Source organism: Diorhabda sublineata, chromosome 5 (assembly GCF_026230105.1).
Source record: "Diorhabda sublineata isolate icDioSubl1.1 chromosome 5, icDioSubl1.1, whole genome shotgun sequence".
Lineage (NCBI taxonomy): Eukaryota > Metazoa > Arthropoda > Insecta > Coleoptera > Chrysomelidae > Diorhabda > Diorhabda sublineata.
The window spans coordinates 11,404,137-11,428,104 of NC_079478.1; the positions used below are offsets into that span (position 1 = coordinate 11,404,137).

General features: G+C 32.0%; 1 protein-coding gene across 1 annotated transcript in view; it reads left to right on the forward strand.

Moving 5' to 3' along the window:
• Positions 1 to 9,094: 9,094 nt before the first annotated feature.
• The window catches only part of LOC130444466 (uncharacterized), a 177,508-nt gene continuing 162,634 nt past the window's right edge, over positions 9,095 to 23,968 (forward strand). Inside the window, exon 1 of the mRNA XM_056779591.1 lies at positions 9,095 to 9,320. The gene's annotated coding sequence lies outside the window, so the exon portion shown is untranslated. The remainder of the gene's footprint in view (positions 9,321 to 23,968) is intronic.

Here is a 23,968-nt window from a genome sequence, read left to right on the forward strand (position 1 = left end):
ATTTTACTTTCCAGCCTACTATTTTTAGATTCTGGTATCTTCTTCAATTTGGTTACTCCAGGTATTTCTTGGTGGGCCTCTATTTCTTAACCATAGAGGTATCCATTTTTTATCCTCCTCACTACTTCTGTAGGTTTTCTTCTCCCGATGTCTCCTGCCCAATTTAGTCTTCGTGCTTTTATGTTCTTGTTTTTGGGTAACTTTTTATTTTCTCCAATTTTTGATGTCCTTTTTATATTCTGTCTCTTATTATTTCTTTAGATGTGTGTCCTATTGTTCTTGAACGAAGAGGATACAGCTTCAAATAAATATTTCTCTGTCCTTAGATGGTCCAATCCTCTTTTGTCTTGTCTTGCTATCTTTATGTATTTGATTTGTTCTGGGTTTATTTTTAATTCTTGAAATGAACACAATTATTTATAGTTATAATTTTTTTGGATTTCTAAAGAGTTTTTAGAGACACTTAAAATATTGCAAACAATTCACATCAATTGAAAAAGTGAAAATTCGACAAAGAAATTTTTTTGCGAAAACGAATGTTATGAACTTTCGGTTCAGTGAGATTATCGGGTCCTAACGGAACCTAAGGTAGGTATAAAGGAAGTGATCAGATTGGAGGTGACGAAAATGATAATCAGCATATTTTCAGAAAAGTCTGAACGAATAAATTGAAGTTTTCAAAAGTGATATCAGAAAAATTCCCAAGTTTCCATGCATAAATTAGTATCAAAATGAGAAAATTATCTGTAAACTTTTATCTCTTAAAGCAGCCGGTGATTTACATTCGACCCCACAATAAGGTTTAACATTTCCTTCAGTTTATTTGCTTTTTCCCTAGATGACAAAGGTTGATACAGAAAATCAATGCACCCCCTTTTGCGGCAGATCCCAAGTCAATTTAAATTGGAAAATTCTTAAAACTTCTTTCAACCGGTAAAAATTTGGGAAAATCTTTATGTTTACTGTATAAATACCGTACGTATAAGGATTTAAATTAAGATTGGGGCCCAAATATACAGAGGGAAGAGAGCTACTAAATTTTTCATAAGTATATGCATATGTGGTACAAATTTTAAGCATTTTTTATGGTGTAGCAACTATAGTCCGAGTAATCATTTCAGCTTTACATTGGACTAAAATATTAATGAAAAACGTGTTGGAATTTTGAATTTCAACTACAATCTCGTTAAAAAAATACGCTCCCATTATTTGTTGTTTGTCTTTACATTTTAAAAACACACAGAGATTCACATAGAGCTGATATGAATCAATTTCCGTATGAAGGCTGTAATTTTTGATACTCGTAATGTTATTGCATCATTTCCTCTCTCTTAAGTGAAATTTTTCAACTAGCATCCAGGGGCGGCTGTACTCAAAAGCTTTGGCTGCAACTCAGAACCTAGTGAAAACAATCTCCATTAAAGAGAAGGGAAACTGCCAACAAAAGTGAAAACTTTAACTTTAGCATGCATTTTTATTATAACAAAAATGTTCTCGATGTTAAAAGTTCCTTTCCTTTATAAACACAAAGTTTTTGAATATGTATAGGAAAAGAGTATACAACAAAAAAACAAGAATACAAAATGACAATGAATTTATTAGCATCACATACCTTAACACTTTGTTTCATGTAGCAGGAGAACGAAATACAAACTATATCACAGATTTTACCAATATATGAGTAAAAACTTTTTCAGTTTTGTTAGAACTTATTCATACTTTGAGGGTGATAATAATAAGCGTCTCATGAACATTGAAAATAGAAAAGAAATACCTAATGATCGATATGAAAATATTTTAACGTCTCGTTAACACTTTCGACAACACTTTTTGTAATTCGTTTACATCAAGTAATATTAAAAGTTTGACAATAATTCAATCGTTTTTATGATACATTGTAGTTAACATGCTATAGTTTGGTGAATGCGCTGGGTACTTTTTGTCAGATCTGATTACCTACTTTTTATTACTTGTTTACATTATGTTTGATAGAGACAATTTTTAAGAAGGTCTTTTTCTTTGTTTGCGGTAAACTACATAAGGAAATTTCTGAAATGGGATAATACTAGTCAGTTAATAATTTAATTTTAAATAAATAAGTATTTAGTTAAGTAAATAGTGAATAGTTTAGTGTATTTGGTATGAGTTCACCTCACCATTTATAAATTGTTTAAATAAATAAGAAGAACATTACATGAAACGTCCATTTCTCGATTCATTTGAATTTTTTTAGATTCGATATTCAACAAAAATAACTAGTTTTTTATCTAAATTTTGACTTTTTAATAGCAATTTCTGTGGCAATGAATTAATTGTCTTTCTTTCTGCTCTTAATTTGGTCAGATTGCAGATTCTTAATTAAACTAACAATTAAATCTTTTAATCTCAATCTTTTGAAATCTGAAATTGTCACAGAAAAGAAAAATAAATGTATAATAGAAGATTATATTACTAGGAGTAGAAGGCGCTTGTTATGTGGCGTGCTTAGACGTTCACATCCTAGCCTAGGCATTAGCCGAGGAATTGTAATTTGAGTGAATCACAATATTAATCCGTGCAATATACATGGTGTTTGTTCAGTAAAAACTTTTCGTAACGTAGATATTTTTTACGAACTTGCCGCAACTATTGGCAACGTAAGAAGGCTAATAACATAAAATAGAATTCAATTAGAGTAGGTCAAAATGTCCTCCGTTTTCGCACAAGTCTATCCTTTTTTCTAAAGAATCCACTAATCTTCTAAACGGTTGGAAGTCAGCTATGAGTCCATTGAAGTGACATTGAATTCTGTCTTACAATTCTTGAGGTAAATTTACCTCTGTAGCATAAACTTTTCCTTTAACATACGTCCAAACTGTGTAATCCAAGGCATTAAAATCGCATGACCGAGGAGGCCGATGAATCGGAGCTTCTGCACCTCTACCAATGGTTACTCAACCAATTACGATCTTCGCAAGTTTAGAGTTATATTTTCTAATATCTCGAATAAGTGATAGCTTGAAAAATTCAGGTACATATCACATATAAAAAAATGTGTAAAATTATTTTTCCTTCAACGCCCTTTATCTTGAATACGGATGGCTTTACGAAAAGTTTTTACTGTGCTAACTCTCAAATATTTTTCAGTTTTTTATCTATCCTAGAGACGAGATCACTTCTTTTTGAAATATCCTGTATATAAATTCCTAGAAGTAGATAAAGATTTATTTCATTCTAGATCATGAGATACAGTAACATCTTTGAAACAACAAATAAGAGTGGTCGATTAAACTAGAAATAGGGATACCTTCTTATCGAAAACGTCCCATCAGGAAACTAGTCAAGCAGTTTTCAAATCAGTACAATAACTAATAGAATTACGAATTTTTTGTTACTCAATATTATGTAGTTTGACTTTTGAGTACATGTTGAAGCTGCTGTATTGTCTGTGACAGAAAACTTGTGGCTCGTGTGCGGCTGTTTCGACCATCTGATGGCTGGCCAAGAGGCGACCACAGACATTTTGACCTTCATAAACGCCTGTATACCATCAGCATAGTCTAGGAATATCTAGCTATTGCGACCACAAACAGTGGCTCGTGTACGGTCGTCCTTAATTTATATCTGAGAATGCGTATGCAAAATTCAATCCGGACGTTTTATTATTCAACAGCTCCAGAAATATAGTACATGTGTTAAGGAAAATATAACAATAGAGTAATTATAAAAGTTTCAAAATATAAAAGCCCCCCATCATTTTAATTACCTCAAAAACTGGAAGCGAATATTAAAATATGTATGGCTCGAAGCTACAAGGGTATGAGGTCTCATATCTCTACCCTATTTGAATGAAGTTATTATAATATGTCGAGGAAATTAATAAAACCGCCATGAACGTCGAAATTTTGGAAGTTATAGGCCTAACTGATTCATTATTGATAATAAATTAACTTACCCGTCCTATAGCCGATACAAACTGATTAATTATCCTAAAAATTACAAGTTCCTCAACTTGCTTGCGGAACCTTCACTAATCCTGGACACAAATTCGACAATTATATACGGCAGAAGTGTCATTACTTTATTCGAATAAAAATAAAATTAAACCAGATATATATGAATGAGTATTAGGTGTCAAATGTAAATTGGTTAATATCAAGCCTCAAAAGTCTGTATTTGCGCATTTTATTAATAATAGCGCCTAAATGGAGTTTTTTAATCGAAATAGAATATTAGGGATAAAAGCATATCTATTTCAAGCATGTGTTCTAAGTTTAATAAGGATTTGAGATTGCGTATTAACTCACGAAGTGAATGTCGAGAAACGTAATATGCGACTGGTGAATTAGTAGGGTAAATAATCAAACTACTAAGTTCTGTACCCCAGAATAAAATATATATTCTCGGTATCAGTAAAAACAATGAAAGTAGGTATCCACGCAGTACTCGATACAATAGTAGTCAAGTATACCTGCTTGAGGGACCGTACTAATCCTTACTACCATCATCTAGTAACGTGCATTGACAGGCATGGTTATTTCACATTCATTCCTGTATTTACCAAAGTGTATATCAAAACAGCATAAATGATAGTAGAGAAAGGAACGTTGACAAAAAATAGTTTATGGATTCAAATAAAATTTCGAAATAGTCAAATGGATAACAAAAAAGAAAAATGTTTCCGTCAACAAGTTGATAAAATTTTTCACTATCTTAACTAACTAAATAATAACAACAATGTGTAATCCACTTTATGTTTGACGACTATGCTAATAAACTAGAAAATCAATCCACAGAAACAAAGCGAATGAAAATATGGCGCTGTCAATCAATGAAAACCTGACACAAAGGTTAGTAGGATTCAACATTGTTGGTAGACAAATAAATGGAGATGAACGACAAAAGAGAACAGATGAAAAAAATTGAGAGGACCTCTACTAGTAGACATAGAAGAGGAGAACCAAACTCTACTGCAGAGATAGAAAGCTGGTAGGTATTGCAAATTGAAAGACAACTTCATATGATGAATTAATCGTATCAAAAATATGATGTCACAAAGTACATCATCATCTTTATATTTCGAAGGAAAATATGTAATAAGACATAGTATTAACGAGTGATGCGGTATCAGCAAATAATTTTAGTTGAAAATAAAGATATTAGCTCAATCCTCTTTTTAGAGTCGATTTAGAGGGGTTAAATGTATTTTTGGTTCATATTTAACGATTAAAAAACGAATCCATTAAGAAATACAAAAGTTAAATAGTATTATTAAGGTCGAAAAAGAAAAAAATAATTCATCTCTCTAAAGAAATGAAGTTTGAGTAGAAAAAATCGATAAAAGGGTCCCAAAGAGAATGGTTATTTCACTTTAAAACAAGCGGATGCAATTTTAAAAACGAAAAATTGGTAGTATGGTAATTGCCCATCCATCCATCAAGCCATCCTCATTTGATACCGGTAATTTGATGAATTTTTTCGCTTCAATTTAAAAATACATATATGTGATTATATTTTCAAGAGAAATACGAAAACTGTAATCTTTCCGAGGTACAAAGTGTCAAAGTGGAAGTTACGCATTAAAATTTAAGGCAACTACAGCGTCAGAAGATTACATTATAAATTCAAAGAAATCAATATTTATTTAAATTCTTCCCCCCATCGATCAGAAATAGGCTCTATTCGAAGATAAGAGCAAACGATCCAAACATTGTTCAAGATCATCCAACATTAATGAATTAAATTATAACAGCTTACTACGCACTTATTTCGATGAAAATAGCTTTTATCTTGATGCAAATTATTCATTCTCAAACGTTTTTTTATAGTTAAAATAAAGTGCAATAACACAATGCAATATATTACGTAAGGACGTAGCTGAAGATGACATTTTTAAACAGAAGACTTCATTTCCTCATGAAAGGTTTTCCGTTAACGGAAAGATCCTTCATTCGTTGGTGAATGTAAATGGGACTCACTTCAAAAACGTGAACTAAAGAGATAGAGCAATCCTTTCGGTTGTAAAATCTAATGATAAATACCGAAAGTGAAGTTTTTAATAAAGAACATTTTACTTTTTTTATTCGTTTATCAAGCAAATCACACGACGAACTGATAATAATTAATGTGAGAGTAATTATACTTCTATTTTCTTTTCGTAGTTTTTGAGTATCGGCTTTATTATTTTCTCTTCACGCGCTCACGTTGAGATTTTTTTTCCTTATTTAGTCAATAGAAATTGTTTTTGGGTTCTTTCCAAAAGTTTGTTCTTAATTTTGTCCACTTTGTATTCTATATATCAATTAGCCATAGATCGAAATTAGTATTATTAGAATTTATTGAAATTTTCATATACTTACGTATTCGATATCAGATATAAAAAAATGATGGAAATTTTTTTGAAAATATTCCTATACTGGTATAGGGTAGACAATAGGAAAATGTACAAAATAGTCGTTTTCAATATATTATAAATATGCCTTTACGAGTTCTGTTTGATAATATCTTGACGACAGATTGGACGACGGGCATGCTCGCGTATTTAAGAAAAATATCCTTCGGTAATTTGATTCTTGCTGATTGATTGAGTGAGCTATATCCTGTATAAAATTTTGGGTACAGGAAAGCTCTCGACGCGATTGGTGCAGCATTTGCTCAGTCCGCACAATAAGCGCAACCGTTTATGACCATTAACGAAAGATGGTTCAACTGGTACGCATCAGATACCAAAGAACAGTGAACGTGCTGCGAATAAACCAAAGACAATCCTATCCACAGTTTTATGTTTCACAAGGTATGACTACGTGAGCAAAATGGTCACAGGGCTATACTATGCCAAATTATTAGGACTTATTTTATTGATCATCACGTCGCTGAGATGAGGCCTCATCAATTTCTTCAGCATCTCTTGCGTTATAGTTTGGAGTTGACCTTCAGTAAGCCGACTACTTGGAATGGTTAGAGACAGTTGATTAATAGGTTAGGTCAGTAACGGATTTTTAAAGCTTTTGTTAATGGAAAAAATGTGGGGAAATGTTATTATTTCTCATGAAAAATTCGTTTTAGAGTCCTACTGTGGATCATTTAATATGGAAGTAAATCCCACCAAAACTAGTGGTTTTCCGTAGAAATGCTAATATGAATCTACAGTCACAATTTAGTTATTCAGGAGCTACTTTTGAGCTCTCGAAAACCTATGAGTATTTGGGAACCATCTTCACAATCAATGGAATATTGGAAATAACCTAAGACAGCAAGAAGAAAAAGCGAGACTCTCCCAAGGAGCCACTCTAAGAAATATAAACTCTCTCTCAACTCAATACAGACCCTGTATAATTGCGTTGTTTTACATACCTTCATATGTGCAAGCGGTATTTGGGCGTTACGATACTTGGAACAAACAGAAAATATAAAAATAGTTTCTGGAAGAAGCTCCTATGTCTCCAAACAGCTTAGGTCATTAGAAGTAGCTCTCTAAAATGAGATAATCCATAATAAAGCAAAGCTCTGAGTTCCTTCTGAGTATAAAAGATCAAAACTCCAAAAGGTACACTCTTAGAGCATTTCTTCGTCTGATACAATTGAAGAAGAACCGTTCTTACAGCTTTTGTCATAAATTTAAACGGATTGATCAATTACACCGTATAATGATATACTGTGATTATGATCTAGATGTAATTAATTTCAACACAAACCGTATTAACTAAATTATATATAGAAGTTTTTTATTGGGAACGTGGCAAGGAAACACCAAAGTGGACTAACTTCAATATATTTTCCGAGCTATCGAATGTATTCATCGTCTGGGAAATAATTAAGATTTTGATATTATTAAAGCTTGTAAAAATTTTTAAACTCATGGAATTCAAAATTCAATATTCAAATTGACTTTGATAGAAATATTTCTATTAGAAATTTTCAGACATTATCAATATCCCAAACGACAATATTTGGCTACAACAACATGGTGTCTCATCTCACTATGGTGTGTGGTGAGGTAATGACATGAATCCTTTAGACATGAATAGTTTAGACGGTGGGGTCACTTAAAAAACATCGATTATAAAACAAAACCTGCCAATATTCAGGAATTAAAAGATGGGATTACCACAAAGATAAGAAGAATTGAGCAGTCATGGTTGCTGCAAAAGTTTTAAATATCGCATGGCATGGGTTGTTTTGAAGTAATAGGACAACATTTTGAGCATCTGCTGTAATCGCTTTTACTGTATGTTTTCTAAAATTCGTAATTCTACTTCTAACATGACACAAACATTTAAAGATTTTTCTTCAGTTGTTGTAGGTTTTCTGCGCCATGATTTGGATAAATATTTTACTGCACAAGTTTCGTTAAACTTTTTACTAACTTACTGACACTAAACGAGATTCCTATTATTACGAATACGAATATTATTAAAAAATAATCAAATTAAACTCAATCGTAGCCATCTAAATGTACAATATTTAGTGTAACGTTTCCGAGATAATTGAGGCATTCCATATATAAAACTCACTCTATATGTATGTATATATGGTATATGTATGCCGGTGTATGTGTGTATGAATTACTTAATTGCAGTGTAGTCGTTCAGTACTGGTCATTACACATTACATTATCTTTATTGATAAAATTATGTGTAGAATAATACTAATGTTCGTTGTTTACCTTTCGAGCATTAGAAATTTCCAAAATATTCGTGCCTGATAAAGTTGGTCATTAATTACATTCATTTAGTCTCTCCTTGTATAATGGCGGAAAGGTTAATCTGAATATTTGAAAACGTCCCAACGGTGGAATCTCAAAAAAGTAGAAGTAAAATCGTCCCAAATTCCGTTTCACGTCAATCAGAATATTTTATTACAGCTGATAGTGAGTTAACACAAAAAAGGAGTAACTATAGTAAAAAAAGGATCCCTTTTACAGAGATATACTTAGAAGTGAACTACCAGGCAAAACTCTTTTTTTCTTACAGGAGAGATCATAACTTCTCGTCCTCAACCTTCGAGTGGGTCATGTATAATACATCTTGTAGGCCAGGACAGGTTGGTCCAGTAAAATCGATGCTGGTGCGCTTGCGCGGTAATCTTCTCGCTTAATTCGACATCCAGGAGCCGCAGTTTGGTCCGGTACTCCTGTCTGTCACATCCTTGCCGTTTGGGACGTTATAAATGCATGTTTTTACAGCACTTGCTGAATTTTATTGCTAGTTGTGATTCGCGCGGACGCTTTTTCGCAACTATAGAAGTCGACCGGATGATCCTCATTTATTGTCAGAATTTATTTTGCTCTCGTCGTGTCAAAAATTTTGTTGACCTACGATAAATTTCATCGAGTCTAAAAGGTATTGATATTTTACGTAGGTAGCTATTCATAGAAATATTAGATTTTAGGCATGCTTGGAAATCTTACGATTTTCTTTTGCAATACAAATTTTTGTACGATATAAAAATTGAGAGAACAGTTATTTAATGTACACGCAAATATGTTTTCGTATAATTTTTTATTCTACAAATAGAATTACTATTATTTATGAAAAATAACATAAATTTCGTATACATTTAAAATTATTGCTAAATGTTGTAAAGTACATGCAAGAATTACGTTTCTAGAAGAACTTTTTCTTTTAATTTTAACCAATCCTGACAACTCAGATTGGTAAGAATATAAATGACTAAAATTTATATACATTATGTTTTCAAAATAACTTCATAATATTCTGATTCCTGTTCGGTTAACAAAATAGAGTGAAAAGAAGTTTTTTTCAATTAATTCAGGTAATCTGCAAAGGTCCATAAGAAGTATACCGTCCAAAAAAATATATTGCTATTTTTATAGTACTATATATATTTTCTTTTTTTTCTAATTTATAAATTTATAAATACAGCTGCCAGGACCATATAATCGTTTAATCCAGACGCAGCTGCTGATTGATTTCTAAGTTTTTCTATTTTTCAGCTCATCCCGTTTATCAGATTTTGTCTTATAGGTATACAATGTTATTTGGATATCCTATTAAAAATTAGTGAAAGGGCGACAAATCTGGAAATCTAGGTGCCACTTTATTGTAAAATGAGAGTCCGCATATATATATTTTGCATTATAGTTCTATGCTATACATTGTATGCTTATAATAATTTTGAAATTGTTCTCAGTAATGTACCATACCATCCACTAACATTCTATACCTAATATTATATTGTAATCCAGTTTTTTAAATGAATCTACAAGAATTCACTACAAACCTCTATATAACGTCCAAGTACTTTCCATCGTTATTTGGTTGCAAAATCCTCCATACTACTACTTTGGTAATTTGTTTGCGATTTGGATACGTATCATTAAAGAAGTGAGCTACATCATTATTCACGATCACCGTAACCTCTCGTTATAAGAATCGTTATTCTTTCTTGTTCGGTATACATTGTGATTGACTGGGTCGTTTAGCTATTCAGTGATTAAACTTAATCTACAAAATACAATTCATGGATTACCGAGACTTACTTCGTATGCTAAACGAAGAAGCATACGTATAACTGTATGCTTGATTTTAATATGCTCGTCGCCCTTTTTCTCAGAATGTCCTCTCGAACACTTTCCAAAATTTATAAATGACATTTTAGAAGATCATTCCAATTTCAAATTATTGTAACTTTGGACCTAGGAGTGCCAATCTCTATATTTAGAGATACCATGAAACTAGAGAAGTTTCAGTTGGCAATACTATATTTTTAGATACCGTCATCTTTAAATAGTAAGATCTGCTTGAATTTGAGTCGCTGTTATTATAAAATAAATAGTGGTAAGTACAATTCGCCATCCGAAGTACGAGTTTAGTGCACATTTTGCAATGAAAATTTTTCACTAGCAACTTTATTTCGCTGGGAAAGAGAATTAAAAAGACCTATAGTTGTTGTGACAGTCGAAATTCGGGGGTTGATGTTGTCGCACATAATTCATCGTCGCCACACATTTCACAACAGATTGTGAAAATAATATTAGAGTCATTAAACATCCACATTATTCATCTGATTTCTGATTATTTCAAAAAAAAAACATTCACGTTACTGACCTCATGGCGCAGGATGATACAGATGAAACAACTCATCAATTTTTTGAAAGCATTCCAAAACATGACTGGCGTCAAGGTTTTTAAGTCGTGTAAGTTCTGTTTATAAAGTGCATTTATGTGATTACTTTGAACATAAATGAAATAATTTTCTAAAAAGAGTAGTAGTTTCTTTGTATTTCAAAATTTATAGCGTCACCAATCTCATAAATGTAGAATTCTTCATGGCAGCTGCTTTTTTAAATAGAACTATGCAAAACTGAAAGACCATATTGTTAAAAAAAGTTATAGTACATTTCTAATCAACTTATGCAGATGACCTGAATTTGAGGTAAATTCGTTTGCATCAATTGAATTGACTTATAATTTTTATTGTTCTGTAGATTAAGAGAGATCTCTGAAAATTAATTTAATTTATCAATGTTATTATCGAGCTCATCGGCAAAATTGTAGGTATAATTGTACCTCAATCGTCAACATAGTGAATGGTACCTCCCTATTCCCTCCAATATTCCTGACTGCTCTAATTATACTGAATTATTCACTATTCACACAGGCTTCAAGTTCTCAAAGTCGCACAAAATATTACAAGCTCATGCGGTTTAATCCCCTTCAGTTTTCGAAGATGAAAAACGTTTTCATGAATATTAAATCACCGTCGACTCAAATACTTTTGAATATCCGCATTTGTTCAAAGCTGGAACAACTAAACTTTGTTATTTTCCCAATGTCTATTTTACTATACAGCTTTACGTAATTTTGTTTTTGCTTAACGCCGACCTTTATCAAAATATTATTTGACATTAATAACTCTTGATACGAGTAACGAAATCTAAATGTTTGTCCAGAAACTAATTATTCCGAGATTAATACATACCGTGTCCCGGATAGGTAAAACAACTTTTATAAAAAATGGAAAAGGATCAATTTTTTTATATAATTTTAGTTTTGAAAAATGAAGAATTTGGACAGTAAAATGTCTACCTTCTATACACATATAATTTTCGATTTATTTATTTTCATTTCACAATTAAAATATTTGTAACAAAGAATATCATAGAATAAATGTAGTTCAAAAAAACTATAAAACATGTTTTGAAAGTACATCAAACTAAAAAGTTTATTATAAAATAAGCTTAGAACAATAATGAATGAAATAGTATTATTGTGAAAAAAGCGTGGGTCGCTCGAAGTACAAGAAATATGGAACAAAGCGCCCCACGCTTTTTTCACAATAATACTATTTCTTTCGTTATTGTTTTAAGCTCACAAGTGAGACCTAACTGAGTTTTTACCTGTAATCTGCACAAGCTTGAGATCGTAAGTGTGTAAGTGAGGTTAAGGACATCACATTGTCAGATTTTATCATCAAAATAAGCAAATGAGTACACAATACTAAATTATTGAAAACATTGATGTAAATAATTTTATTGAGAATATTAACACACATCATGTCACTGAGTAGTGACGCCATTATTTGAGTATAAAATACTCACATATCTGACTGTCTCAGTTCACTTGAATTTAAATGGAAAGCAGCTAATATAGACCCAGATCATAGTTCTTAATAAGCATCGAAACGTCAAAAGTCAAACCAAATCTGAGAAATCTCTTTTAAGATTCGGAGCGAAAAGATCTTACTGAGAATGCTCAAAAATTTATATAACCGAATGCGAACCGAGCACTGACATCAAAATAAAGTGGATTGCCAAACGATACCGATTAGTCGTGAGTCATCAGGTGTACATATCCGAACGCAGTAAACTTTAAAACTTGATATAAATGACGTTGTATACAGTATGGTGCAAATGAAAGAAATAAATTCGTTATTTCCTAAACCGGCGACTTTAAGGAAACATCCCGAAACCCGTCGATTTTTATTTTTATGCAGGCTATTCGTAAGGATACCTTTTTATTTTTGACGTCATCAATGATCGTGATGACATCATCGCTAAAATTTTTAAATGGATTATTTGAAAATGGAATTATTTGAAAGGTCTTTTAAATACTTATTCAGCCATATCAATATGTACAGTAATTGATTTACGTATTGTTACAAATATTATTTATGCAATTTCAACAGATTTTTTAATAAAATATATTGAGTATTGGTATGTTGTATTTATTGACACACAAAAATAAATTTTGTAAAGGCCCTCACTGGTAATGAAATGTCTTATCTATCTACTTTTTACCTTTTTTAAAAATCTAGTTACCTTATCAACATCAACATTAACACTTGGACATAATTAACTTTCTGTCAAATGATTGAAAGTATTATTGTATTAGACGAATTCAAAAAGTCTTTGTATCTATCAACATGAAGCTGACTGAAACGCAAAGAATTGAAATTGTAATACTTAATGATTGGATGTGGAGATAAAGCGCGCACGCAGAAAGAAGTATGTACGTTATTTGATAATAAATACCTCAACCAAGAACCAATTTCCCGATCCACTATAAGCAAAATTGAGAAGAAATTCAGAGTCAAAGGTAGTAGAATACTAATATCAGAAAACAACAAACTAGATGTTCTGTAAGCCTTTCAAGATAATCCCCATACTAGTTCACGGCAAGTAGCATTAGATAATGAAATGGACCATTCAACAGTTTTTAGAAAGCTGAAGAAGGAAAAGTAGCATCCCTACAAAGTATGTTTAGTACAAGAGCTTATGGAAAATGATTTTGATAGACGAATGAGTTTTGTGAAGTTTTGATGGAACAAAATAACAGAGATCCGATGTTTTTAAAAAAGGTTCTTACCTTGGATTAAGCTTCAAACTTATCGGTACTGGGTTACCGAAAATCCATACTGGATACAAGAGTACCGTATTCAATACCCAGAGATAGTTATTGTTTGGACGGGAATAATAGATAATAGACTTGTTGGATCATATAAGTTCCAAACTTCTGGCTACCTGAATTGAACCGGCTGTTTCTAAACAGAAATGATGTATGGCTGCAGCAAGATGGTGCGCCTCCACACCATACTGTATTGGTGCGCAGCTATTTGAACAACGTCTTTCCTAATCGGTGGTTAGGTCTAAGAGGAACAATAGAATGGCCACCTAGGTCACCTGATTTGACTTCTCTTGATTTCTTTTTATGGGGTTACTTGAAGTAAAGTGTGCCAAAATAGACCACAAAATATCAATGAATTCAAAGAAAGGATAAGTATTGAGATTGCACAAATAACTCCGGAAGTTATAGAGAAGGTTCGAGAAGAGTTCGCGGCACGTCTTTCTCATTGTATTTTAGCCGAAGGTAAACAATTTGAGCACTTGATTTAGGTTTCGTTGTATTAAATGAGGAATACATATTAAATATTTATTGTGATAATAAGATCTTATTAATTTTTTAAACAAATAAAAAAATCAATTACTGTACATATTGATATGGTTGAATAGGTATATAAAAGACCTTTCAAATAATAATTTCCATTCAAAAATTTTAGAGATGATGTCAGGATTGTTCCTTAAAGTCGCTGGCTTACGAAATAACGAATTTATTCCTTCCATTTGCACCATACTGTATAAATCGACCAAAATATTTACTGCAAATGACGTATCATTAGAAAGATAATTATGACATGTGACAATTTATGAATAACTTTTTATTGTCAATGTATTTTTTTGTCTCTTCTTTAGATTAAAAATAATATAGCCAGACATTTTACAGTTAATTTTAAATCATAAAGCTACTTTTAGAAAAAATAAAACAAACGTTTTAGTAATGAGATTTTTGATTGTCGTGGAGCGCAATATTCTCGTACATAGAGCGCCAGTAGCTTCTTCCACAATAATACTAATATTTTTCATTCATTATTGTTTTGAGCTTATTTTAAAGGTATTTTCTAACTCTTTAGTTTGATGTACTTTTAAAGCGTGTTTTTTAGTTTGTTTAAACTATATTTATTTTTCGGATTTTAATATTTTAATTGATACCGCCCTCGTATAATGGCTTTGCTGCTTATATATCTTCATCCCTAAGAAAATTGTATATGTAACGGTGTACTTGGTAATGTTTTCGAAGTGCTTAATTTCCAACACGGAGATCGGAGGTTGGAAATCTGTGTCGAACGAAATATTTGTTTAATAATCTTAGTTCAAAGGACAGTTACAACCAAACAAACAAACGAACCAACCCACATAGAGGTGAAGCTAATATAAGCGTTTCAAAAACAAAGTTGTACCCACAACATTATCTGTGGAACTGAACACTATTTTATTAGAATTAAATTTAGATTACTCACAACAGGATGAATTCATGGTATTTGGGTATGTGACATTTAGGTCCGATTTTACCCCACATGTATCTGTGAAATGTCTCACCAATTATCAAACTATTTGAGAAAATAAGAGTCATGAGGGGTAACAGACATTGAACAGAATAATTTCAGTGTTTCAATATTAAAAACACTGAATATAAAAACAAAACTTTATATATAACACTACTTGTAATAATTTTGATTCTATTATACTTACGACAAACATCACAGTTTTTGTTGATTAGAATGAGAGATCATGAAACTGCATTAATTAATTAGCTAATTCTTAGACAATTATCATTATATTTTCGGTTTTTGAATTCTACGATTAAACAGAAATAATTGCCACTTTTGCCATATATTTTTTAGTTTTGACAATCAATGTTTTCATCAATTGCTCAGTTCACTTCTTTCCACGAAAGCATCTTTAAAAGGTGGCGAACTAAGTGAAAATATCAACTTTTGTGAACATGTAACGAAGGAATCACTGGACTATTTTCAATATTACATGTTATAACATGTAAATGAAACAATATATCAAACAGAAATTTGTATTTTATTATCTATGTAATCTATTGTTTGTACGAAAAAACATGCTAATGATATGACTTGGTCTAACGACGATAATATACCTAAGCAAGGTTTATATGTTTGTTATACACGAATTAGATGGTTTTCAAATATGGAATAGATTTGAAATAACTTGGTAGAAATGCTGCACTAGTTTCTAATGTTTTAAACCTTAAACATAGCCTCACAAATAATTTAATAAACTGGTATCCTGCAAAATATTTTGGCTTTCCACAATAATAGTTCGCTACTTTGAATATTTATAATGGTCATATTTCTTGTGGCAGTATTTCGTGGCATTTCTTTTGACACTATTCCCATTTCAGGTAAGAAAGCGTCAAAAATATGTAAAATTCATACGACTTGCGAATAGTTTGCCGCTTTGACCCGCTTCAAAAGTTCTTTTATGCAAAATCATCGATCTATGTTTAACCAAGATATTGATGTCCTTCTTTACAAACATGAGAGCCGTCCTTATTATTTCCACAAATATTAAAGATTTTGCTTATTTAATGGGAGATATTTCTATTGCAAATATTCAACATTATCATATAAAGAATACCTCAATTTTTTAAGTTAGAAGAAATGTAGAATCCCTTAATACTGCTATCATTTTCGGTAAGTCAGTGAGGTTATCCTTCCAAAAATGGCACTGTCAGATCTGTCAGATTTGAAGATTGAAGTATTGAGATGCAATTTCAAGATATCGGGATAGATAAATATTCCAAATTACTTCATGTTATTAATTTCAAACTAATCACAAAACTTGATCTAAGAGGTATTTATGTGTTATCATGTATGAAAGATAGGTATCTAAATAATAACGTATATTATTTGTCACCACATGTATTTTGCGTTCGATTTCAAACTAGGTTCGCGCCTAGTACAAATTACGTTTGCTGCTACCTTCTACCTTTCGCGTCAGTTTAGCCTGATGAACTGACTTTGAAACCGCACGGTAAATTTTAATTTTTGTATTGGTAAAAACTTCATAGCAGTCAAAAGTTTGAATATCAAATGACATGCTAAGAAAATATTGAAGAATCCAGACCATTTGGGAACGAAAAATGGTGTTTGTAATGTTATCGTTGTTAATACTGTCTTAAACGTAACCAATCGCCACACCTTCTGACTTTTTACTTGTTGAACGTTTTAGATGCTACAAAGGGACGAACGTCGAAACGCATGTATATAACAGGATCGTTTAAATCAACTTGTAATTTGCTAGGGACATGATCAAAATATTTTAAAACACTCGAAGAGATTTTCTCTTACATTTTGGAAGCGCCATGATGAATAACGATCCACCAAATGCAACTAATACCATAAAGCTAAGGACACAGTTTTAACACGTGTTGTGTTAACACGCATTAACACGTGTTATACAAATATCTATTACGTTATTTTGAATAGATCTATTCATATTATTTTGATGTGTCGTCAGAGACCGACAACACGCTTTAACACGTCATAGCGCCTGTTTTCAATATCTACGTTGGTCAGATTTTCGTCAGAAGGTTTACAAAGTGTTGTAGGTTATTTTCACCATCTGTGCCGAGTTTGTTTACCTTTACTGGTATGTTCTGAGCGTTACTGAAATGTGTTTCCTTAACTATATTAGTTTCCGTAATATATCTATATTGATCTTTATGTTAATGGAGAAACAAATTTATAGAAGAGGTACGAAAGTATGAGCTCTTGTACAATTTCCAAAATAAGGACTACTGAGACCAACGAAAACGACAAGAGGCTTGGTAAAAAATAATTCGTGCTTACGTTGGTTAGTTTATTGGATGAATCCAGTACTTCCTGAATTCATATTGTAGCATAAACAATGCTGCAGTAACCGCAACCATTTCCTCTTCTTCATCCAACCAATCCATCTCTTCTTGAAGGTGCTCCATTATATGATAAGTTCTGGAGGATTATGAATGTGTGTTGTGTGAACGTGAAGGTCGAGGATATTACTTCGCCAGCTTAAAAATATCAAAATGTCAGCTGTCATACTCGTTTCACAACGTAGATATGTGTTAAAAATTTGTCCTTAGCTTAACTTTCTATTCCCATTCCAAGAACCAATGATATCAATGACCACCTTAAGAAATGGAAAGGTAATGTCCGGTGGATCAATGAAAACCAGCAAATCATTTTCCTTGAGCCCGTACTCCTAGATCATTCTTGTTACGTATCATCACGAAGGCATGCACTTCCACACATTATTTCATTTGTTTAACCCCAATAACTGACACTGTTTAGTGCTCCGACATTTTCTGAAGATATGCAAGTAAAAACCGTCCTTCTACACAATGCATATTATGCCATTTTATCTATATGTCCCAATCAATACACTTTGGTCTTGATGAAATTCTGTTTGTTCTTCGTCTGTACAATCCATCTTCTTCAATCCCGCTATAAATTTTTCTGATCATTTTCCAAATTTCTAGTACGCAGCAAAACATATTTTCTAATAAAATTAATGTGATACAGTAATGGATCCAGATGTATTTTTTCGGATGACATTATATTGAATATAAGAGCTTCGTTGTAATACCAATTTTTTTTCGTTAAAAAATGAATAATCTGGTGCTTCTTCAAGAATTCATTCAAATCCTCTTTTTTTGGTCGAAGATCCTCGGACGGACTTTTAGGAATTTCCAACATGATTGTTGTGATGAATATTCAAGATACTTTTTATCATCGAGTAGGATATTTAATAAAAAATCACTGTGGATCCCTATCATCCCGACGAAATGCCGTATACTGACGACCAAGTTCAAATATAGTAAACGACCGCTGTTTTTTGTGGTTTAAGCTTGTGATATTTACTCTCTCCGTCTTGTCAGCGACGCAAAGTCGGAAAATTGTATTTAGAAAATACCAAAAATAGGTGCTAATTAGGTGCGTTGTAATTTTCACAGTAACGGAATACTCAAAGTTACGGTGTTAGGAAAACGTGATGCTAGCAGCGCAGTGAAAATAATTACAATATATTAATGGTTGAGGTATTGCATTGAAAATAGGTGTTATGAAAGTAGAGGTCGTCCGAGGTGAAACATATAAGGAATACATTACATATATTAAAAAAAATTAACTCGTTAATTAATTATTTGAACACGTTCACGATATTGACTCTTCTGTACTTTATTTTATTACCTCAACAATCAATGTATTGTAATTATTTTCATTGCGTTGCTAGCATCACGTTTCCTAGCACCGCAACTTTGAGTATTGCGTTACTGTGAAAATTACAAAGCACCTAATTTTGGAACTTGGCACCTATTTAGTACCTAAAAAGTACCCAATTTTGGTATTTTCTAAATACTTTGCATTTCTGGCGAGACTACAGGCTCCTGTGACTCCAAATATTAATATAACCTAAAAGCAAACGTTTGTTGTTAAATAAACTTTATTCGGTGCATTTTGAAGAAATTTATCAAATTGGTCTTTTATCAACTCTTTTGATTTTTTCCAAGTACAATTTTCTCATTGCCGTCTTAAAAATTCAGCTGATTTGGTATAATTTATTAAATATAGGTATTAGTATGTATTAGATAGGGCCCTTATATGTTCAGGCTATTTTGTCTGTGTTCAGTTGTTGTGCAACTTTGACAATTAATATTAAAAAATATGTTGATGTCTTTGAGTTGTCAGAAAACAGCCAGCGTTTTATTTTTTTATTTAAGTTTATTGTATTTTTTCCATTGCAAGGACTAACATAACCAATATAATTATCCATTGTACATTATGTTTGATGTTTAATTGAGTTTTAATCATTGAATATTGTACCCATAGAGTCGAACTTTTAAATTTTGTTGACAAATACATAAAATAAGCAAACATAACATTTTCTGTGTTTCCTCGTACAATATTTTCTTTGCAAGATTTTATAAATTTTTCATAAGTAAAATCAGACACTTTTCGTGACTTCGTCGAAATTATTGTTTCAGTAGTGGAATTCCAGTGTATATTAAAATTATTCTTCTTGATACATTTTTACAATACACTTTTCAAAACTGACAAACAACAATAATAAATAAAACTTGAATGACAGTAACTGCGTACTTGGTTTCAACGCCCATGATAAGACGTTGCTATCGTTTATTATTTTGATACTAGTACATTAATGAAAGTTCATTATTTTACTAGTAAAAGAATAGGTTATTTTTACGATCTGTGTTGCCGAAAATATTGTCAATATTATTATACGCTTGAAGGAAAACAAATTTTGTAATTTTTGTACGTTTTTAACCAAGCAATATGAATATCTGAACTTCATGAATTGTATAACTTCAATCTTTCCTTCAATATGATAATATGTGGTTACAATTATATACATTGAAAATTGTGAAATATAAACAAATATTTCTTGTTGCTTTATAAATAGATGTTTAAGTTTAAAACCTATTTTATAAAAACCGCCCTTCATTAAAATCAATATAATATTATGGCAATTCTGAAGGAGACTGGAATTGTAGGTAATAAAAAGCGGAAAATCAGAAATTCTGTAGTTAATGAGGACATAGTCAAGCTGCAGTTTAAAAAGATACTTTTCTTTGAGATCAATGGAACCAACATCTTCAAGAGAAATAAGTTCAATTCGTATAAAGTACGTTCAGTTGTGAAACATAATGAGAGGATTTTTACTGCCTCTAAAATTTTCTGAAATAATGAGTGAACGTTGAATAAACCGCAGTTTTTTTACCATCTGTTTCAGCGATGGATACATTTTTTTAGGGACAGTAAATCCTTATAAATGCCAATATCAGTTCGATTCAAACTAGGAATTTTGTTGAAATAAAGTCGTCTACAAAAATTAAGTATTCAGACTGTCATTTTCGAGTAATTTGATTTCGAGGAAAGTGTCTGCAATTACTGGGAATAGCTTTCGATGCCATTGAACTACTATAAAAATATGTAAAAAAAGAAAGTTAATAATGTGATAGCGATAAAATATACATTTAAATTTGATAATTTCAACTTATAAAGCCAGAGGATTTATAGGAAAAAAAATAAATAAATCGTCACTGAAAAGTCAACATTAGGTTCCTTTATAAATTGTAGCTGGTATATGGTATATGAAGACAGGGGATGATAAAACCACAGCAAGTGATTAAATGAGGAGCTTGAATCAGTAGACGATCCACGTGAAGTAGCTACCGTTACTACTAATCCTACGCAAATGTGGACAGTTTGTGCAAGCTAATCACATCTGAGCAGCACATATCTATTCGGGAATTATCTAACGAGTTGAATAAAGATTTCAGAAAAGTGATCTACAAGGATTTGTCGTATTCATGACGACAGAAGCTAGTTGACTTAAATAATCACTGGAGATGGTACCGAGACCCCAAACAAAGCATTAGATGTAAATGAGCGGGACAAAAGTGAATATGTCTAAGTTGTGACTCAAGAAAATGTTTCGAGATCCACGGCATCGTTTATGACTATGCCTTAGTAACCAAATAGATACTAGATAGTTTCGTGTTATCATTCAGATTTACTGATACCATGCGTTTTCGTGAGAGACACTACTTACCTACCTATTTTATTTAAACGCTTACACTAAGTAGATTAAACTATTCACTATCCACTAAACTATGCACTAAAACTTATTACTAAACACTAATCCAATTCTTGACAAACTCAATTATTTGAACACACCGCTTAATTGTCTATACAATGTATTCGAGATAACATCAGATTATTTACTGATTTACTGGCTATTCTAGAATGTGAACAAACAGAATCGGCTTCACGGTTCATGTCGTGAACGATTTCGTAACAATACCTATCTATTTCTCATTTATTGTGCTAAGGTTTTTGACAAAAAAGGCATTCCGATAATACCCCAATAATTCTATATTCGTGATAATGTTTTTTTCATTATGAAGATGAATTTCGTTCTCAAAGGAGCTCATCATGGTGGCGTAGAGTAGCTCTAACAGGGATTCTTAAAGGATTAACTTCAGAAGACTATCAAGGACGCTTATATAGTTGTTTATAGTTAAATGAAGACTATTGTGAAAGCTCTTTTCGTATCTTATCTCAATTTAAAGATTCCAATCATGTGAATCTAAACACTCGTTGTTCACATACAGAGATATTATTTTGCGATTATTCTACAAAAACGCAATCTAGAGAAACGCAATTAATAAATAATTGTTTCATATGCCTGCTTTTTATAATAAGTTTATAATGAATTAGAAAATCGATCTAATCGAAAAAAAGTTGTTTTCTACAAACTACAAAAAGTTTATTTCTCCTTTCAATCAAACTAGTTCGATGACAATATGTATGCCGCGGAAAGAGTTTCAAAAATACAAAATTATAGGAATCTATTGAAATGCTACAAGCATAAGCAATATTTATTATAGCTACTTCTTTCTGAAAATTCGTAAAGTTATCCTATTGCGGATTTCCCTCGCCATAAATTATTCCATGGCCTGTCATTCTCATAATAATATTGTATCCTGTTTCTGCTTATCTCTACTTCGATTGATAAATTGTGTCAAGTCGTTTTCACATTTTTACGTTATGAAATTTAAATATCGCGCCTATCACAAACTTGAGTTTTTTGTAGAATTTACTCTTCTGAATGTTTTATATTGCTCAGATTATAGTGCTAAGGGGATTGATGTTTCTTTCTCCTGGCAATACCAAAAACAAACAGAGAATCAATTATTACAAAGCATAATCTCGACAGAGAGTCTCCAATGCACATGCAATTTAACAGTACTTCACAAATTTTTCTTCATAGTAGTTTCTGTGGTACCATGGAAATACGAGGTCTGGCTATTAAATAACGAGACTGATTACGAAAAAGTGTTTTATCATAAAAAATATTCTATATTCGATTGCTCCCTTTCAATATACTCTCCTCCCCTCGCCATACATATTTCCATATGTTTTTACCATTGATCAAAGCAATGCTGGAAGTATTCTTTGGTGAGGGTCTTTAAGAGCTCTGCCGTTTTTTGCTTTACCGCTACCATCGACTCAAATCGGGTCCCTTTCAAAGGAGATCTTTTTCTAACCTTTCAATAAAATCTAAGCAGACCCATTGACGCAAGAGCTTTTGGTCAGGAGTCAGATTTATTGGCACCAACTTTTGTTATGTGTAATTCCTCGTGTAAAATTTTTCTAATCGGTTCTTTATCGGCGTTTATAGCCTCGGAAATCATCCGAATGCTCATTCGACGATCTGCACTCACAATTTGGTTGATTTTGGTCACTGTTTCCGGAGTTGAAACAGTCATATGGTGACCTGGACGCTGGTCATCTTCAGTGATCTCTCGGCCCTCACTAAAGCGCTTACACCACTCAAAAACACGCGCACGAGATAGAGAATTGTCCCCATAGGCAACAATTTATAGCACTCAGTTGGAGATTTGGTTGGTTGTTTGACACATGGCTCCTGTTTTTCGTTATCATGGTTTGGAACGTGCATAGACAAGATATCTAGATAGCCATACCTCATAACAGGATTACATATTTTTGCACTTTTGGAATTGTCATAAAGAAATAATTATATTCTCACAAATTTTTACTGTAAATAAATAGAATAAAATGAACAATGATTACTTAAATATATTATCATTAAAGTGACCGCCATCTCGTCGTTGGCATTTCTGAAATCTGCGAAGGCTATGTAACCCATTTCTTATCAGATGTTCTCGTTTAATTAGAGTATTTCTTTCGTTTTATTGACGTAGACTCAATTTTTATGAAACCTAGATAAAAACAAATCAGTTAAAGCTTGTTATTGCTACAGGAAGGCCACGGAAATCTTTTCTGTATGGAGCACGGGGCTTGTTGTAATAGTTTTCATGGAAACTAATATATCTTGAGATCCATTGATTGAATTGCTACTAAATAAAGATGCATTGATGCTGTAACTCTTCCTCTACCAAACCAAGTAAAAATAATACCTCAACTATTGGTCATTATTTTACAATCAATTATATTATAGACGAAGTGCGGTGTTACAACTTATCTTCTGTTTGAGGCAAGTCGTAACGACAAAAAACAACAATAATCCTCTTAATTATCTACTAGATCAAGTGTTTAACTACGGATAAATTCTCGT